General features: G+C 35.9%; 1 pseudogene; it reads right to left on the bottom strand.

The window, feature by feature from the left end:
* Positions 1-15,308: 15,308 nt before the first annotated feature.
* LOC144242634 (large ribosomal subunit protein uL11 pseudogene) lies at positions 15,309-15,868 on the bottom strand (annotated as a pseudogene).
* Between the last annotated feature and the right edge of the window lie 1,315 nt (positions 15,869-17,183).

The raw sequence follows: 17,183 nt of genomic DNA on the forward strand, positions 1-17,183 counted from the left end.
ATACATCCACACACAGAACTACAAAGGTACATGATAAATACTTTAATGGAAATACAAGTCAATCAAACGCGTCATGAGTTTAGGGTCAGAAGATCAATTCTTCCCATATTGTACATTGCTAATTACATAGTAAATGACTAAGGAAAAAAAACATTTTTTCCAGAAATAAATTTCTTAATTAATTTATGTGCATTTTGTCACAAAAAAAATCCTTTCTATTTATTTTTTATTTTTTTTAATATTTTTATTTATTTCTAGGAGAGAGAGAGAGACAGCGTGAGCAGGGGAGGGTCAGAGAGAGAGGGAGTCACAGACTCTGAAATAGGCTCCAGGCTCTGAGTTGGCAGTCAGCACAGAGCCTGACGCGGGGCTCGAACCCACGAACCGCGAGATCATGACCTAAGCGAAAGTCGGACGCTTAACTGACTAAGCCACCCAGGCGCCCCCAAGAAAATTTTTTTTAAAGATAAGACTCATATTGTAATTTTAGCTACAGATCCAGCAGAATTTAAGGCATAAAGTGTGCCTTGATACATTTTTCTGAACTAATGTAAATTTGCAATTAAGACAGATGGTGGGATACCTTAATGGGAAAGTAACAGTTTAGAACTTCTCTGTATTTGAAAATAGAAATGTCTAGCTGAGGGTGTTACAAGATAAAAACTAGAAAGGTCCTTTGTGGGTATGAGTTCGTGTGTGTGTGTGTGTGTGTGTGTGTGTGTGTGTGTTTGTATGAGCTCTTAACCAGAGAATCTACTCTACCTAGATTAAAGAGAAAGGGATTTCATAAATTCTATAGATAATCCACAGGAACACTGGAAAAGGCAAGTAATTGACTCTAGGCCGAGCTGCCAAGACGGTTTCCATTCTACACTCCAGAACTGGCTCAACAAAGGAACTGCAACCCATATCATATTTAAGAAGCCACAACACAGTGCTAGGTATAAAACCAGGCTGACTCTCTGGCAATTCACAGAAGCAAAAGTGATTTTCCATTCACACCTCTTCTCTTTTCCCCACATAATTCAACCCTAAATCCTTTTTGCATCTCTTATGGATGTATGTGATTATCTGAGCCTAAATCATATGTCTGCATTTTAGAACCAATAACTATTACTATTTATCATCATCATCATCATTGTCATCGTCGTCGTCTCTTGACATAGCAATGTTTACACTGTTGACAACAAATAATTTTTTCTGGTCTGAAATAAGTAGAAAAAAAATCCTGGGACTCTGTGGGATCTACATTCTCCAGACTGGAAGCTAGAATCATTCAAGGGGAACTGCAAATGACCTGTCTGCCATGGACTGTGGGATTTGTTAGGAATGAGAAGTCACTTCACCAAATTTTCTAGGCTGCTAAGTCCTTTATTAATTCACAATAAAGCCCTCTTCTGAGATACAGATACTGGAGTAATCTAAGACACCCAAGAAAATAGCAATCTTTAACTAAAAGCTGTCATAACTTTTAGTCATACCAGAGGGAATTATGCCTGGAAACTGAAATGGGAAGCTGTTTTTTCTGCCAAGTGGGTTCTCTTGCAGCACCCTAATCAGACCTCAAGTCTGCTACTAGAAATAAAACATCAAGACGTTCTTGTCCATGGAAACTGCTCATTTCTCTCCATGTGTGCAGACCTTGCAGACTGAGCGCTGATATTTCCCAGTCCCTTCTCCCCAGTGCTCACATCCTCCCACCCATAGACCTTCTGTCCTGTAGTTACCTTTCATGCAGCTTCTGTCCTGAGCTATTGTTACCAAGTCTAAGGAACATGAGATTGTTCTAGAAGAATCTTCTTGATCAGTAATTCAACTGATCAGCATTTAGAGAAATGCTGATGTCTAGGCATAAATGACTCTGCTTTCCATCAATCTTGACAAACAGAAGTCAAGATGTGATCAAACAGAAGTTTTTGCTTCCTCATAAATGGTCAGGAAAAAAAACAAAGAAAAATACTGTTTTTTTAAACATTTATTTACTTATTTATTTTTATTTGAGAGAGAGAGAATGAGAGAGAGAGAGAGCATGAACAGGGGGTGAACAGAGAGAAAGAGAGAGAGAGGGAATCCCAACCAGTCTCCTCCTTGTTGTCAGCGCAGAGCCCAATGCAGGGCTAGAACTCACAAACCATGAGATCATGACCTGAGCCAAAATCAAGAGTCGCTCAACTGACTGAGCCACCCAGGCACCCCAAAAAATACTGTTTTTCATGAAAAAAAGCATGAGTGAACCAGAAGACATACATTTTTCAGATATAACATACATAAGAAAAAATATCAGACTAAGCAGTGCAATGAAATGAGAGCACTTCTAATACTATAGTTAGGTTGCCAGATAATAAACAAATTATTTATCTGCCCAAGACCATATTCTTTCTCCTTAACTAGACTGAATCTCTTGAAGGTGGAGAAGTCTTATATAGAATGAGTGTGGAACACATTGTTCATTTCATACTAGGTGAGCTGCACTGTTCAAATAGATTTGAATATGGCCCTTCTACTTCCTTGTTTATAATTTTCTTATGTTATTTCAAAACTATCTGACCATTTCCTTCACAGTATGCAAGATCAGTGCATGTTACTATAAGTGATAGTCTACTGTGGTAGTTGTTCATGACTTACTCTCCCATGATATATTAACTGTAGGCTTTCCAATTTCTATAGAAACAAAATTTATATTTAAATAATTATCTAGATTAATTCTCAAACTGTTTTCATTGACTGCCCTGCTATATATTAATCCATTATTCTTATTGGTGCAATTCTATTGTTTTCTTTACTGTCAAGCTCATTGTTGGAAGTCTTAGCTACCACATTTTCTTTTTTTTCTTTTTTTACAGACCTCTGGCTTTATGTTTTTCTAAATTACCTCTCATTAACTTGTACATTTTTACTACTTTCAATATTAACTTTCAAATTTCTTGTCTTATCTGATTCATATTCCTAATAAATAATTGTAATTATAAATTATTTATGCTTTGAAAACATAATTTCAAATTTTTAAGAACTTTGTACTATCAAAGAACTAAGGTGGCACTAAATGCAATCCCACCATTGCAAAAAAAATTGATTTAGTGAATTGTGGATACATAAGTTGATATCATTGGTGAGAATCAATGGTTTTTGTTTAATCAGAGACCAAAATAATCACCTGCTGGCTCTTGAGAGGATTTTTTCTTCTTCTTCATCTTCTTTTTCTAAATAAACCAACCTATAGATACTGGGGAATAGCATGAACCACTTCTGACAGTGAAATTGAACAATCAGATTATTGCACTAGGGCACCCTGATAAATCTGCTCAAATGATTGCATTAAAAATACCAGTTTTCCTCACCACAGATTAAAAGAGTAAGCTCATCGATGTGTCATATGTTTAAAAATGAAAACTAATTATTTGACAAAAAGAATTCAGCCAACAAATGTGACAGTAAAATCTTCATGATTCAAAGGAATAGGCAGACTTGTTTAAACCAGTTAAAGTAATCCCTTCCATCACAAGGTCATGTGGCATAAAATCAAGCCCCAGTCCTATGGCTGACACAGTGGAGCAGAGAGAAGAAACTGGGTTTTCAGTCACTTCCTTGAGGTCATGGATTCATCATCCTTATAATTCATCCCCACTTGCAGCTTCCCAGTTTCATCCTGGTTGATAGTTTTGTTGGTAACAGTAATACATACAGTACTTACAAGAAATGTTCCAAGTGCTTATCATATATTAACTCATTTAATCTCCATTTAAAAAAGTATAAGAGAGGACTTCTGGTGGCTCGGTCAGTTAAGCATCAAATTCTTGATTTTGGCTCAGGTCATGAACCCAGGGTCATGAAATCAAGCTCTGCATCCACACTTAGCATGGAAGCTGCTTGAGATTCTCTTTCTCCCTCTGCCCTTCTGACCCCACTCACATTCACACACACTTATCTCTCAAATAAAGCTAATTAACTAGATAGATAGATGATAGATAGATGATCAATAGGAAACCTACGAGGCTGTTTCTATAAGTATTCTATTTTAGAGGGACGCTATGGTGGCTCAGTTGGTTGGGTGTCTGACTGTGACTCAGGTTATGATCTTGTGGTTCATGGGTTCAAGTTCTACATTGGGCTCTGCACTGACAGCTCAGAGCCTGGAGCCTGCCTTCAGATTCTGTGTCTCCCTCTCTCTCTGCCCCTCCCCTGTTCATGCTGTCTCTCTCTGTCTCTCAAAGTAAATAAACATTAAAAAATGTTCCATTTTACAGATGAGGAAAATGAGGTAAAGAGAGGTTAGCACACTCAATGTGCAAAGAAACAAGTACTACCTCCTGAAGTTTTGGTTCTAGAGTTCATGTTCTTGACCACTAACCTATACAGCCTTTCAAAGGTTGACCTCAAAAGAGGTGCTGCCTACTGAGGTGCTTACAGTGTACTAGACACTGCCTCAGTGCATTCCATGTATGTAACTGTATACTCCTTTCAGTGCCTATCTCAGGTAGGTACCTCTGCCGTATTGTCCTGACCTTGCTTGTTAAAGACTGTGAGATCCATTTGAAAATTAGAAGTTCTGTTTTCAGGTACTCCTTCCAGAAGTTACACTGTGAATCATTAAAGCTACGTAACCACATGCCTGGTAGGCTCTATCCACCCAGGAGAGCTAAAGACAGCAATCATGTTTGTTTCAGGAATCACATGGACTGGCATTGCCAGGACCTGTTGTACTTTATAAAGCGTTCCTGTTCTGTCTCCCCTTGGTGCCTGCCATCCTGCATGCTGCCCTCTTTCCAGCATCCCTCCCGCCACCTCTTGAGAGTTGACTTTGCTCAGAACATTTTCTGGCTTTTTGGCTTCTGTATAACAGAGAGTCACTTACCCTCTAAACATCCTACTGGGTAATTTAATTGCTCTTAATGAGACATCATGTTAATATACTGAAGGGGTCCAGAATATGATACTATGGCATAAAAATTATTTTGGGCAGGGGCGCCTGGGTGGCTTAGTCGGTTAAGCATCCGACTTTCGCTTAGGTCACGATCTCGCGGTTCGTGGGTTCGAGCCCCGCGTCGGGCTCTGTGCTGACTGCCAGCTCAGAGCCTGGAGCCTGTTTCAGTCTGTGACTCCCTCTCTCTCTGACCCTCCCCTGCTCACGCTGTCTCTCTCTCTTTCTCCTAGAAATAAATAAAAAAAAACATTAAAAAAATATTAAAAAAACATTATTTTGGGCATAAGGCATTTGAGGTCCTGAAATCTCTTACATGCCTAAAAGCAAAGCCTCCTTTTAAAAACTCAGATGTCATAGTTCACTTCCTGGGAACAACCAGGGAAGACTGACTCATCACTAGTGATGAGAAGTCTGTATACCACACCTAAACAGACATGGTCACAAAACTACCACCTCCCTCATCTATACTCCTAAGTGTCCATTTATCTTTCTAAAAAGTCACTTGCTTTTCCTTAAGTGCCCTTTCTCCTCCTTCCCATTCCCCTATTAGGATGGTATATAAACCCAAAATTCTAACCACCTATTTGAGCCACATTTTTGTGAACTCTTAAACCTATGTGATTAAATTTATCTTTTCTCCTGCTAATCTGTCTTTTGTCAGTTTAATTCATAGGCTCTCCTGTTGTCCACCCTAATCAGCCTGGGCACTGTGGAAGCTATTTGACATAATGTGACCTTGATTCTTAGTAAATCGTAGCTCATCAGGTTATGGGCCCCTCACAGAACAGTAGACAAACACATTATCTCTGTAAGAATTTTGGAATTGGGAGTGAGAGGGACAAAAATCCTCATTTTCTTTAGCTGGAGGTATGAAATGTGCATTTGGAAGCTGCAGGGAATGCACTTTTAACCTACCCTATAGATTAGAGAAGCAGGCAAGAAATGGATTGGGGAGAGAGAGGGAAATAGAATGAAACTCTCTGTAAAGGCAAGAAAATATGAGTAATGATATTTCTAATCTGATTTTAGTTCCTTCTAGCCCATGTTACTACTTTCTTCTTAAAAAGCTAAAGTCAGTTTCTTATATTTGCAGGCAAAAGAATTACAAATTAGGTAATGGTTTTATGTTTTATGTTAAATGTTAAAATACTGTTAATGGCAAATGATGTGTTTTTATGCATAGCATCTTTGAGTCTTCTCTTTGGCAGAGGACTGCTAAGAACAAAACTCCTTAAATCAAAAGACTGAACCACTGTTGTTGATAGGTACACACATCATGTCAGGACAGTGGGGAACATATTTTATGCATTGGGTGACCTTCCAGCACCCCCTCAGATTTCATCTTTCATCATTTGTTTTAAGGCAGTAACACTGTCACACCTGGGCAATAATCAATTCATGGCTTTTGAGTCACACTTTCTGCTCTGTCTTCATAATGAAAACAGAAGTTAATCCTGAACATCATTGCCTGAAATGTCAACAAGGCCAGCCACTATGCCTCTGGTTACCCTGGTGACTGTGAAAGAATGAGCTGTTCTCCTCACCCCTTCTATCTTTTGATTGGTAGCCCCTGCAGGCACTGGCAGAAGTTGCTGTTGTCTGGCACAAACCGATTAATTCTCTTCAACCTGGAGCGGTAAAGACAAAGATATTTCAGGGAATAGTACCCAAAGATTAACTGATGTTGTCAGAACTGTGATATAAGAACAAATTATAATTTGTGTTTGCAGCAAAAGTCAATTAGTTGGATCTTGTCCTATGTGTTTGATATGACTTATCAGATATTCATGCTGTAACATCAACTGAGAAAATAATGTTGTGTGACTTTTAACACATATTTTTCATTTCAAAAAGTAAAATGCTGGGGTGCCTGGGTGGCTCAGTCAGCTAAGCATCCAACTTCAGCTCAGGTCATGATCTGATGGTTTGTGGGTTCAAGCCCCATGTCAGGCTCTGTGCTGACAGCTAGCTCAGAGCCTGGAGCCTGCTTCAGATTTAGTATCTCCCTCTCTATCTGACCCTCCCTGCTCATGCTGTCTCTTTCTCTCTCAGAAATAAATAAAAAACATGAAAAAAAAATTTTTTTAAGTAAAATGCTTTTATTTTTATGCAAGAACTTTAAGCTCTACAAGGTCACTACATTTCCTGGTTGTGGTAGAAAATTAAAGATATTAGCCACATAGTATAAGTAATACATTGAACAAATATATTTGTTTCATGCCTACCATATAATGTAGAGTCTAGAGTTCTAGGTACTAGGTAAACCATGGTGAAAAATCAAATGATGTCATGCCTTTTGGAATTTACATTTTAGTGCAAATAGATGGTAGTACACAAAACAAAGAAAGGAGGCAAAACAATGGCAAGTGACATGGGAAAGGGATAGTAGTGCCTTAGTCAAAGGAGTTTCCTAAAGCACAGTTGTCTCATGAAGACTTTGATGAGCAAAAAGCACAAGATGAGGGAACAATCCATATAGTATATAGGGAAAAAAATATCCCAAGTGAGAAAAATAGCAAACATACTGTCCCTGAAACAAGAGTTGGCTGGCATGTTTGAAGACCTGCAAAGCACTGAGGTAGCAAAGAGAAAGAATAGTAGGCAGATCATAAAAGAGAGGTTAACATGGAATCATATTACAGAAGGGCCTAGTGATGAATATAACCATTGTGATTTTACTTCAAGTAAAATGAAAAGTTATCAGAAATTTTTAAGCAGAAATTTAGCATGTTGTGAATTATGTTTTTAGAAGTGTTATTGAGGTCAATAATTCAGCCCACAATTCACCCACTTAATAATGTACATTCATTGCTTTTGAACCATTACCACAATACAATTTTAGAGCATTTTTGTTTTACCCAAAAGAAAACCTGTGTGTATTTACAGTCACTCCTCATTGTCTCCCTCTCTACTTCTCTTTCCCAATCGTTCTGTTTCTGTGTATCTGTTACTTTCACTTAGCGTAGATAGTCCAGGTTGTTGCCTATATTAGTATTATTCCTTTTATGGCTGAATACTATTCATTTGTATGGATGTGTCACATTTTTAATCCATTCATCAGTTGATGGGCATTTGGGTTGTTTTTAATGTTTTGGCTACTATGAAAAATGCTTCTATGAATATTTGTGTACAAATTTTTGAGTGTCTGTGTGTGTGTGTGTGTGTATATATATATATATATATATATANTTGAAGAGCTGCCAAACTGTTTTCCCAAGTGGCTATACCATTTTGCATTCCGCTGAGCAGTGTATGAAGTTACAATTTCTCCAGATCTTTGCCAACACTTGATAATCTTTTACTGTAGCCACCCTAGTGGTTGTGAAGTGATATCTCATTCTGGTTTTGATAGAATTTTCCTATGACTAATGATGTTGAACAGTTTTTCATGTGTTTATTGGCCATTTGTATATCTTCTTTGGAGGAATATCTATTCAAATACTTTGTCCATTTTTAAACTGGGTTATTTGTATTTTTGTATAAGAGTCATATGTGTTCCTTAAATCTTCTGAACACAAGACTATTATCAGATAAATGATATTCTGGTATCTTCTCCCATTCTATGCAATGTCTTCTCAGTTTACTTATGGCATCATTTATGGGGGAAAAAGTTTTAAACTATGATGCAGTACAATTTATCTAATTTTCTTTTGTCACTTGTATTTTTGGTATTGTGTCTAAGATATCATGACTAACTCAGGTAATACAGGTTTATGCCTATATTTTCTTGTGAGAGTTTTACTGTCTTATCTCTTACATACAAGTTTATGATCCATTTTTTAGTTCATTTTTGTGCATGGTATGAGGTGGAAGTCAAATGTTATTCTTTTGTATACAGCCAGTCTTAGCACTGTTGTTGAAAAAATTGTTCTTTCCCCTTTTTGTCTGGCTTTGATATCAGTAATTCTGACTCCAGAGAATAAGTTTGGAAGTGTTCCCTCTTCTATTCATATACTTTTTTGTATCCTTTATGTTACTGATCTGACATATCACATTGATTTTTTTGGTAAATATTAAATTACCTTTGCATCCCTGGAATAAATCCCACTTGATAGTGGTGTATGAATTTTTAAAACATATTGTGGGATTTGGTTTACCAAATCCACAGTTGTTGAGCATTTTTATATCTATGTTCATGAGAAATATTGGCTTACAATTTTTTGTGTGTGTGTGGTACCTTTATCTGGTTTTGGTAACAGGGTGCTTTTAGCCTCATATGATGAATTTAGAGGTTTTCCTTCCTCTTGGAATAGTTTAAGAAGAATGGGTATTAATTCTTCAATAAATGTTTGGTAGAATTCACCTGTAGAATTCTCTGGTCCTGGACTTTTGATTACTGATTCAATGTCCTTGCTAGTAATCAGTCTATTTAAATTTTTCATTTCTTCCTACTACAGTTTTGATCGGTTATGTTTCTAGGAATTGATCCATTTCTTCTGCATTGCCCAATCTGTTGTCATATGGGTTGTCATAATATTCTGTTACAATTGTTTGTATTGCTGCAGTGTTGTTTATTTGTCCCCATTTATTAGTAATTTTGTTTATTTTGGTCTCCTCTCTTTTTTAATGAATCTTGCTAGAGTTTTATCAATTTTGTTAATCTTTTCAAAGAACTAGCTTCTGGTTTCCTTGATCTGTTCTGTTGTATTTTTAGTTTCTATATCATTTATTTTTGCTCTAATCTTTATCATTTCCTTCCTTTTGCTAGGTTAGGTTTTGTTTATTCTTCTTTTTCTAGTTACTTTTAGGGGTAAGGTTAGATTGTTTATTTGAGATTTTTCTTGCTTCTTGAGGTAAGCCTGTGTTGCTATAAACTTCTCTTTTAGGTCTTTTGCTGAACTTTTGATGCATTTTTGCTGTATCCCAAAGATTTTGGACAATTACGTTTTCATTTTTACCTGTCTTCAAGTAATTTTCTTTTTCTTCTTTGATTCCTTGGTTGACCCACTCATTGTTTAATAGCATTTTATTTAACCTACATATATTTGTGCTCTTTCCAGATTTTATCTTCTGGTTGATTTCTTGTTTCATAATGTTATGGTCAGAAAAGATGCATGGTATCATTTCAGTATTTTTTAATTTGTTGAGGCTTGTTTTGTGGTCTCATATGTGATTTATTCTAGATAATGTTCTGTGTGCATTTGAAAAGAATGTACATTCTGCTGTTTTAGGATGGAATGTTCTGAATATGTCTGTTAAATTCATCTGGTCTAGTGTGTCATTCAAACCCACTACTTCCTTGTGGATTTTCTGGTTAGATGATCTGTTCATTGAACAAGTGGGGGGTTAAAGTGACCTACTATTTGTCATGCTGTATCTTTAAGGTCGGGATCTCTGCTTTTTAATGCTTTCTAGGCCCATTCAGAGCTGAGCCCACCAATTTTTAAAATTCCAGGCTTTAAGTCCTGCTGATTTTAAGAACTCATGAAATCCTACCTCTCTCACTTTCAAAGGTAAATATTACAGATTCATCCTCCCTGTTCATGGGCTTCCTGGTGTGAAAGTCTGTTTTTCACCCTTCCCTTAACCATCAGTTCTCTCCCCACTGATGATAGCCATAGTATGTTTCTCTCCCAGACCGCATCTTCTGTACCTTCTTGGATGTTACCTCTTTCCTACCTTTAGCTGTTTTATTCATACTGATATGTGTGTTATCTAGTTGTATTCATGGTTAGAGGTGAGCTTAGTGTTCTCCTACTCAGCCATCTTTCCAGCTGATTATACATCAGTTCTTCAAAATGTATTGTTGATTGTTTTATGGCCTAACATATAGTCTATCCTGGAGAAGGTCCATGTGTCCTTGAGAAGAGTATATATTCTGCTGCTGCCTGGATGGAGTGTTTTGTAGATGTCTGCTAGGTCTAGTTGTTTTATGGTATCACTTAAGTCTAATATTTCCTTGTTGATCTTCTGTCTAGTTGTTCTTTCCATTATTGAGAGACAAGAGTGAAAGTATCTATTGTTGAATTGTCTGTTTCACCCTTCAGTTATATCAAGATTTTCTTCATGTATTCTGAAGCTTTTTTTCAGTGTATATATTCTTATTATTGTTGTTTCTTCCTGATACATGGTATACCTTTTGCCATGCTTTTGCCTACCATCTATTTGAATTTTTAATATAAAATATATCTATTACAGACAGCATATGGTTGAATCTTTATTTTAATGTGTGCACTTACACAATCTGACTAGCTTTGCCTTCTAATTACATTGTTTAATTTATTAATATTCAATATCATTGATAGGGTTGGATATATACCTAAGAGCTTTTGTTGATTATTGTTTTCCGCATGCCTCATGACAATTTGTTTCATTATCTTCTATTGCCTTCTTTTTTATTAAGTGAATATTTTCTAATGTAACATTTTAATTCTTGCAATTTTTTTTTTCTTAATTATTTTCTCTGGGAACCTGGGTGGCTCAGTTGGTTGTCCAACTTTCGGCTCAGGTCATGATCTTGCAGTTCATGAGTTTGAGCCCTGCATCAGGCTCTGTGCTGACAACTCAGAGTCTGGAACCTGCTTCAGTTTCTGTTACTCCCTCTCTCTACACTCCCCTCCCCTTCTCACACTCTGTCTTTTTCTTTCTCATAAATAAATAAACATTTTAAAAAAATAAAAATTATTTCCCTAAGTTTTTATTTTCTCTGATAGTTGTTCTATGGTTTGCAGTATATCTTACCTAATCAAAGTCTACTTCAGATCTATCCTGAATTAGTTCCCATAAAATAAGGAATGTTAATTTCATATAGCCTGTTCCCTCTTCTCCCTTTTGGTACTATTTAGTACTATATTATATTAAATAGATACCAAAATATATTATATATTATTTGATAAACTATAGACTGTATATATATATAATGTGTATATGTATATATATAAATGTATGATTTAAAACAGCAACATATTGTTATAATTATTACTTTCTCTACTTGCCATGGGCTAAATGTTGTGTCTTCCCAGAACTCATATGTTGAAATCTTAATCCCCAATCCTCATTTCCTTCAGTAATGAGGCCTTCAGTAATTAGTCATGAGGGTGGAGTACTAATGATAGGATTAGTATCATAAGGAGACACAAAAGAGTTTGCTTCCTTTCTGTTTCCTGCCATATGAGTACACAAAAAGAAGATGGCCATATGCAAACCAGGAAACAAGATCTTACCAAACACCAGCTCTACCAGCACTTTGATCTTGAACTTCTTAGTCTACAGAACTGTGAGTAATAAATACTTGTCTTTTTTTTTTTTTTTTAAATGTTTTATTTATTTCTAGGAGAGAGAGAGAGACAGCATGAGCAGGGTAGGGTCAGAGAGAGAGGGAGTCACAGACTGAAACAGGCTCCAGGCTCTGAGCTGGCAGTCAGCACAGAGCCCGACGCGGGGCTCGAACCCATGAACCGCGAGATCATGACCCAAGCGAAAGTCGGACGCTTAACCGACTAAGCCACCCAGGAGCCCCAAATACTTGTCATTTAAGCCACTCAGTCTAAGGTAATTGTTATAGCAGCTCAGACTGACTAAGATAATAATTATCACTTTTAATGATTTTGAGAGAGTAAATGAAGGCACCCTTCCTGGTTCTTTTCATTTATCTTATGCATATATGCTACCATCCGTTGTCATTTCCTTATTCCCATATACCTTTTTCCCAACCACTTCACTTGTGTTGTTATTGTCAAATATAAAATCATTAATGCAGTCATATGCTACATATCATTTCATGCAACCTATTTTTGAAATCAGGAGAAGTAAAAAGAAGAAATATGTAATTATATTGTCTTTTGTAATCACCTTCATATTTACTTTAATGGCACTCTATTTTCTTGTGTGGCTTTAAATTACTGTCTGGCATCACTTGCTTTCAGACTGAAGAATTTCCTTTTGCATTTCTTGTAAGTCTGCTAACAATGAATTTTATATTTTGTTTGTTTTGTAATTTAGGAATATATTTATTTCTACTTATTTTTGAAAATTTTGCTGGTTTAAGATTCTTGGCTGAGAGTTTTTTAAGCACTCTGAATATGTAGTCCCACTGCCTTCTGACCTTCACTGTCTACTGAGATGTCAACTGTTAATCTTAATGGGGTTCCCTGTATATAACGAATCATTTTTCTTTTAATGCTTTCAAGATTTTCTCTTTATTTTTGACTTTCAACATTGTGATTAATATTTGTGTGGGTATGTATCTGTTTGTGTTTATCTTACTTAGAGTTTGTTGAGCTTCTTGACCATGTAGATTAACGTTTTCATTAAATTTGGGAGATGTTCGGACGTTATTTCTTCACATGTTTTTCTACTCCCTTATTTCTCTCCTCTCATCTGGTATTTCCATCATAACATATGTTGGTGTGATTAATGATAACCCAGATTTCTCTGAGTCTCTTCATTTTCCCTTTTTTTCAATTTTTTTTCTTTTTTCTGTTTTGTCAGATATGGGAGAGGACAGGGAAAACACTGTTACCTAAGTTGTAAAGTAAATAGAGAAGTGTAGTTAAAAGAGAGAATGGATACTTTTTTTTTTAATATTATGGAGTTGAAGTTCAAAAGGTGGGTAAGCAAGACTGCTGTCAAGCCAAATCATGATGTGTAGTGTCTCTTTGAGAGGTAAAGGAAGATGCAGCACATCTTGAAGTAGTTAGGGGAGAATGTACATGATGGAGGGTGTGCTTTAGGAATATAAATTTATCTGTAGGCTGCAAATAGATCAGAGGTAGATGAGAACCTAGGGAGGCAATTAGTATGTAAAAAAAAAAAAAAGTGTGTGTGTATTTGAGGTGGTGTTTCCAGATAAATATATAAAGGGAAATAGATCTGATCCAGTAGAAAAAATACATCAGCCTGATTTTTGTGCTAGGTCACAACCAAATGAAGATTATTACAGTATTCTCATTTCTAATTACTTCATAGTGATCTGTTTTTAGTTTTACTACTAAAGAGCTAGCTAGGTAAAATGCTTTTTACTATTTTTCTATCCAAAGTAAGAGTCTTAATTGGTTGTTCCTTCTAAACTAACTTCTTACTAATATTCCCAGACATTCTCTGGAGAAATAAAATTTTCATCACATATTTCTCATTATAGAAAACTAATTAGAGTTCTAATTAGTATATAAATGGTTTTCAAAATAATCTTCTTTATAATACAAAATAATTTGCTTTTCCAATTAAATTTTGTGTTTGGAAAAATATTGAATTGATTAGATTTCTGAAAGACTTGGATATTGTGGCAGTCTTTTTCCTCATGGGAAACAAAGGGAAAGAAAAAAGAAAGATTGGACAACACAGTTTGCTGTTACTTGTAATGCTTTTAAGAATGTGGCTGTCAGTTTCTCTTCCTGTCTTTTGTTTTGTCTTCTCTCCCCTCCTTTTTGATTGATTGATTGTTCAGTATGTTTTTTCAGAAACAAATATTCACTGACAGGAGGGATAAGTAAACAAATGTCCATTTAGTTTTAGGAGAAGAATCTACAAAATAAGTTCAATAATTTTTCATGAAAATCCAAAATGTTTCATTTCTCATTTTTTATTAAAATATATTAGCATAAATAAAGCTTACCCTTTTTAGTGTATAGTTCTGAAAGTTTTGATAAGTATATTTGGTCATATAAACATATCAAAATTAAGACAGAATAGTTCTACAAAAAAGTTCACCTGGGTCACTTTTTAGTGAAAGTCTCTGCTCCCGTCATTCCCACCCTATCCAATCCCTGGAAACCACTGATCTGCTTTTTGTCTCTTTAAGTTTGTGCCTTTTTCTTAATATTATATAAATGGATTAATATAGTGTACATTCTTTTTATTCTGGCTTCTCTCACTTAACTTATGCATTTAAAATTCATCCGTGCTGTTGCATATATCTGTAGTTTGATCCGTTTTATTACTGAATAGTATTCCATTGAATAATGTACCAACCACCCAGTTCTGCAGGTGAGGCAAATTTGGGTTCTTTCTTGTTGGATACAATTATGAATAAAGGTCTAATATATTTACATAGAGATTTTTGTGTGAAGATTTCATTTAACTTTGTTAAATATAAGCTGTATTGTTAGGCCATATTGCTTAAGTTGTAGGTAATACTTTGTAAGAAACTGCCAAACTTTTCCAAAGTGACTATACCATTTTGCTTTCCCATTAGCAACGTATGAGTTCCAGCTGATCTGGAACGTCACTAACTTTTGTATTATTTATTTTTTAATTCATTCTAATGGGTGTATAATGGCATTTCATTAATGTTTTAATTTTCATTTTTATAATGACTGAGTCTGAATATATATTCTGGTGCTTATTTGCATGTATATATCCCTTTTTGTAAAGTGTCTATTCAAATATTTTGCCTATTGATTAAGACTATTTTTTATTATTGAAGTTTAAGAGTTTTTCTTTTTTTTTTTTTTTTGGTTGTCAAATGATCCTTTATTAAAAATTTTCCTTTGTAGTTCTTAACTAGCCGGGCATTCCACTGCACCACTATTGATGTCATCTATGATGTCATGAGGGTGGCGGCCATCAACATTGCAGCCTACAGACTGGGCGGTCCCCAGAATCTCTTTAATGGTCCCAGAGAGTTCTCTGGCTAATGATCGGTGCCGCATCTGTCGGGCAATGTTGACAATCTCATCAAAAGTGATATTTCCACTGTGCTTAATGTTTTTCTGCTTCTTTCTGTCTCTCGGCGGTTCCTTGAGGGCTTTGATAATCAGGGCGGAGGCAGATGGTACCACTTCAATCTGGGCCTGTCTGTTCTGAATGGTCAGTTTCACTGTAATCCTCAGACCCTTCCAATCACCGGTTGCCTTGGCGATGTCATCACCAAACTTTTTCGGAGACAGACCCAGCGGGACGATCTTCGGGGCCAGGGCAGATGTGGCACCGACTTCGCCGCCGGTGCACCTCAGGTATACGACTTTGATCTCGTTGGGGTCGAACTTAGGCGGCATGGTGGAGGCGGTTGGTGTCCAAGAGTTTTTCTTTTAAATAGTGGTCCTTAGCTGAATATGTTATTTGCAAAAATTTTCTTTGATTTCAATATTTTTTTGAGTTTTCAGCATACAGATTTTACACCTGTTTACATTTGTATCTAAGTTTTAAATTTGTTGTGGTGTTATTGTAAATGGCACTTTTTTGTTGTTTTCTTTTATTTTGGTCTCCACTAGCTCATTGCTAGTATATAGAATTAAGTTGATTTTTATGTGTCGATCTTGCGTCCTGTGAGGGAAACATGCATTCTTTCACCATTAAGTATTAACTTTGTGGGGTCTACAATGCTATTGCATCATTCCTGATATTGGTAATGCCTCTCTCTCTCTCTCATTAGTTTCTTAATTTTAACAAATGAACCATGGAGCTGGGGTGGCTCATCTTTTAAGCATCAGACTTGGGCTTAGGTCATGATCCCACAGTTCATGGGTTTGAGCCCCACATCGGGTTCTGTGCTGACAGCTCAGACCCTGGAGCTTGCTTCAGATTCTGTCTGTCTGTCTGTCTGTCTGTCTGCCTCTCTCTGCTCTTCCATCGCTCATGCTGTGCCTCTCTCAAAAATGAATAAACATTAGAAAAATTTTAAAGTAAATAAGTAAACAAATGAACCATGATATGCAAGTAGTTAATATTAGGGGCAAATGGGTGAGCCATATAAAGAAAATCTTTGCACTATCTTTATAATTTTGCTGTAATTCCCAAATTATTTCAAGATGGAAGTTTTTTAAAACTCATTAGGTTTATTAGCCTAAATACGATGGGAAAAAGAACGAAGATTGATCCTTTGTTAATGTTGGTGAGTGTCATATTCTGAAAACATGCACTTTCCTTTCTAGTCTCTAAAATCTAAATTTTCTATAATACTTAAATAAACCACTTGGCACAGTATAAGCCTGGGCTATGAAGCCAAAAGTTACTCACCTTTGAATTATAGGTCTATTTCTTACAGGCTGGGGGAAGTTAGGCAAGTAACTTAACCTCCATTAGCTTGTTTTTTCATTTATACAATAAGATTAATAGTCTTTGTTGTATAAGGTTAGGAAAATTAAAGAAGGTAATTAATATGTTTATAACAGTCTCAGAGACATTTCTGATGCTAATGAACATTCATCTTCTTCCCCTTTGGACATAACAATTGCTTACCTTTGCTTAGATATCAATGTTCTTTCTATTTCATATAGTATTATTTATTAATATTTTAACCGAATCTGTAAATTAAAAACAAATCTAGACAGTTTCTGCACTTAATGACTAAAAACCTTCATAAATGAAAAACTCAAACCCTAAT

Source organism: Crocuta crocuta, unplaced genomic scaffold (assembly GCF_008692635.1).
Source record: "Crocuta crocuta isolate KB4526 unplaced genomic scaffold, BGI_CrCroc_1.0 scaffold36, whole genome shotgun sequence".
In the NCBI taxonomy this organism is placed as follows: domain Eukaryota; kingdom Metazoa; phylum Chordata; class Mammalia; order Carnivora; family Hyaenidae; genus Crocuta; species Crocuta crocuta.